The sequence below is a fragment of the Poecilia latipinna genome, unplaced genomic scaffold (assembly GCF_001443285.1).
Source record: "Poecilia latipinna isolate Pla-1442-1.1 unplaced genomic scaffold, P_latipinna-1.0 Scaffold1052, whole genome shotgun sequence".
Lineage (NCBI taxonomy): Eukaryota > Metazoa > Chordata > Actinopteri > Cyprinodontiformes > Poeciliidae > Poecilia > Poecilia latipinna.
In genome coordinates this window covers 144,675-148,708 of record NW_015113668.1, presented here as the reverse complement: position 1 = coordinate 148,708, position 4,034 = coordinate 144,675, and the positions used below count along the sequence as shown (strand labels likewise).

At 38.3% G+C, this 4,034-nt stretch overlaps 1 protein-coding gene across 2 annotated transcripts in view; it reads right to left on the bottom strand.

Annotated features, from left to right (window-relative positions):
* Window positions 1–649: 649 nt before the first annotated feature.
* The window catches only part of tsnare1 (T-SNARE Domain Containing 1), a 147,547-nt gene continuing 144,162 nt past the window's right edge, over window positions 650–4,034 (bottom strand). The window contains exon 12 of one of the 2 annotated variants that reach the window (XM_015051561.1): window positions 650–1,350. The gene's annotated coding sequence lies outside the window, so the exon portion shown is untranslated. Of the gene's footprint in view, window positions 1,351–2,636; window positions 2,799–4,034 lie in introns of those variants that run through there. The other variant, XM_015051562.1, reaches the window with a different exon arrangement.

Here is a 4,034-nt window from a genome sequence, read left to right as displayed (position 1 = left end):
TTTGATTTCAGCTTTTGCATTTCAATGTGCCACTGGACATGGCACTTTACCCCACGTTGCCTTGTGATCTGGTTATTGGTTTGAGTGCAGCTGGGTGCACATGACTCTGATGTAAAGTGTTTTGAGTGTGTAACAGTTTGGGCTTTGCAGCCAACTGCGGCTACAAGAGCAGCATCAGAAGATGATTCTTTAAGGAGCCTGAGGTGTGAATGAAGACACAAAGCAATGGTTTTTGTTTTAGTTTTGGTGTATATTTTAGTGATTTGGGAAAAAACAAAAAAACAACACAATTACAAATGCACAATGAGAGACATATTAACTCAAAATAAATCAATTCCAAGATCATGAAGTTCTTGTCCTTTTTCCTTAGCTCGCCATCCTTAGATCCAGTAGAGGATCTGATCCATCAAAAGAAAAAAAAAAAACAACAACCTAAAAGGCCAGAGAACCCATTAAGTGTTTTATCAAACAATGTACAAACATACAAATGCAATAAATATTAAATGCAAATGCAATTATTGAATTCTTAAATAAACATTTCAATCAGGTTAAATTAACCATAATTTAAATAAACAAAAATAATCATATTTCAAACTAATCAATTTAAAGCTGAAATCAAAGTTCACTTTCAAAATATCAGTCAAGGAAAAGAAAAGAAATTAACTCAAATAGTCAAGCAGAGTGGGGAAAAGAAAAAAAAAATAAGTAAATTAAATAAATATACTGTGCAATATCAACTTAAATGTAGCTACATCCTATTTGAATAAATTTCATTACAAAAGTGCCAGAGCTTGCACAAAACCAACGATCATGTTACCTTTGGGCAGAGAGTGGGGTACTAGACTGCGATCAGCTGTGACAATCTTGGTGACGGCCCAGCCAAACAGCCAGTCACAATCACAGTGGAACAGGTGATGTAGTTCAACTGTGTGCTGGAGGCGGGGCTTTAAATAAGTTGCAGAGTTTGGGGCAAAACAGTAAGTGAGCCCGCAAAAATAAAAGTCTTTATTAATTGACTAATTGTGGGTTACAAGTGGAACATATTACTGGAAAAATTATGTATATTCACAAAGGATGGAAGACTTATAAAATGAATAATATAAATAAAACATCAGCAAAGTTTAATAGTAGTTCTGAAAGAAATATCTACCTACATTGCCAGAGAGTTAAACAAGGTTAGCTATCAAACCAACAGAAGGCAGTTTATTAATTATACATGGTAGTAAGCTTTCTGATATTACCTTTAAGGAGTTATAATATATGGCGTTCATGTGGTTGCCATTATGGTCTGGATTTTTTGTTACTTGTTCATTTCTCTTCCTTGGCCAACTGACTGACAGATTACAGCAGAAGTGAAGGAGACAGATAACCATAAGAAACATTCCATTAAATGGAATTTAAACTGCAGGTCCAGAAAGTTGCAATATATTTAATGTTTTAAAACATGGACATAAAACTATTGGAAACTCTTGAAAACATATTAATTTATTTTTTTTATGTGCTGGATACTAATACACCGATTACCTAAAGCATTATCAGAGTCTTGGTGACATGTAAAACACTGCAGTAAATAGCATCAAAGGTACCATATCAGTGGTTCTTAACCTTTTTTGAGGTACCGAACCCACCAGTTTCATATGCACATTCACTTCTGTAGTGATAAATAAAATATTATTTTTTCCCCCAAATTCAAAACATAGGGGTGACCCAACTAGGGTCTAGTTGGGTCACCCCAAGATCACTAAGTCTTCTTAAAAGGTAGAGTCTCTGAGAGTCTCTGAAAATGTGTTTTTCATAGCAAATACCTCACTCTTTACCAACTGAATTATACTTCAAATTGCCACTGTTAAGGACCTAAAATTGTAGCCAACAGTTCAGTTCAGATGAACTGAAGAGTTCAGTTCTTCTGAGTGACTCCTGCTGCACTCAGGTGAACACATCCATCCATCCATCCATCCATTTTCTTCCGCTTATCCGGGGTCGGGTCGCGGGGGCAGCAGCTTCAGAAGGGAGGCTCAGACTTCCCTCTCCCCAGCCACTTGTTCCAGCTCCTCTGGAGGAAACCCAAGGCGTTCCCAGGCCAGCTGAGAGACATCATCCCTCCAGCGTGTCCTGTCTCTTCCCCGGGGCCTCCTCCCTGTGGGATGTGCCTGGAACACCTCACCAGGGAGGCGTCCAGGAGGCATCCTTACCAGATGCCCGAGCCACCTCAACTGGCTCCTCTCGACATGGAGGAGCAGCGGCTCTACTCTGAGTCCCTACCGGATGACCGAGCTTCTCACCCTATCTCTAAGGGAGAGCCCAGCCACCCTGCGGAGGAAACCCATTTCGGCCGCTTGTATCTGTGATCTCGTTCTTTCAATCATGACCCATGATTGAAAGATCTACGAGGGTGGGAACGTAGATCGACCAGTAAATTGAGAGCTTCGCTTTTTGATTCGGCTCTCTCTTCACCACGACGGACAGGTACAGCGCCCACTTCACGGCGGACGCTGCACCAATCTGCCTGTCGATCTCCCGCTCTCTTCTTCCCTCATTCATGAACAAGATCCCGAGATACTTAAACTCCTCCACTTGAGGCAGGACGAACCCCCTGACCCACAGTCAGGCAATAAAACCAGACAACAATCCACTTCACAACAAGCTTGTTTCTTTTATTTTCTGCTACTGTCATGTCGAGTCACTTTAGGGTTGACCATCAATTGCAGAGCCTCAGTACCAGGTCCTCACCACAGGGGCATTGATCTATCATGCTGTTTTATGAATAGAGCTCTTTGCTCCACTGGGTTACCATTTTACTAGCCCAGAAGAAGATAAAAGACAATCAATATTTTATGCAAGCAGTGATATCTTCTATTGAACATGAGGAAGAAAAAAAGCTTCCCACCTCAGAGCAACATGAGAGTATAATTACTTTGGTTCAGTCTAAAGTACTGAACCAAAATGAGAGCCGTTTAATAATGAGGAATTTCAAATCAATTTAAATACAAAGTTTAGGGTGAATTAAGAGTTACTTTTAAAAATTAGGTGAATATATCCAAGGTTTCATCTTCATAATTATGCACAATTATCAAGTATTATGACTTCGCCTGTCCCAGATTAGAAACAGTCATGTTTTGCAGCCATAAATTATAGCAAAAATTTTTTGTTTTCTAATTTCTAAGTATACCAAAAAAAAAATCATAAATGTGGCTACCATTCTTGGAACTTTAATTAGAAGGAAAAGGAATGACATGAATAGGTAATTCACTGATGGTAAATGGAACATCACCTCCTAAAGGTGACCTTGTTGAACAGGAGAATTCACTCCTTAAATCAATTGTCTCTAACTTAAATACTCTGCATGCTTTTTCTAGCAATGGCTAATTCTTCTGAGTTCACTCAACAGGTCTACATGATCAACTCTGACCTTTTGAGAAAGATGGTGTAGTGACTCATGTTTAAAATTTCTGTCCCATATTTTTTGCTTTGGGCAAATATAAAAAAAATATAAAAAGAAAATATTATTTATTTATTTACTTATTTTTATTTTTTTTACCACAGCTCTTCACCAAAGCATCACTTTTAATTATCTGTTCTTTTTACATCAGGAAGTCAAAAATCTAGCATCATGCTTACCGCTGAAGATTAACAAGAATTATTCTGGTCAGATGGAATTGACCAGAATATGGTGGGTTCTAATCTGATCCTGATATCTGAGTTTACATGTCACCTGATAATGATATTTTCTGATCCACAACTTAAGTTACTTAAAGAGTTGTTTTCACTCATGGGAATATGGTCGTTTATTCAATTGTACTATTCTTCCATTACTTATGAATAGAAAGTCAACATATTTAAACCCCTCAGCTTGAGGCAGAGGTTGACCTCTGACCTAAAAGGAGCAGCCCATCTTTTCCGTGTGGCAAGACCAAACAAGTAGTTTGGAGAATTTCAATTCTGTTCTGACAAATGCACTAAAACAACTGAGTAAAACTGTAATTCTCCTCTTCTCTGCCTTAATTACATTGAAAGTACAGAAATCCGCTACCAAC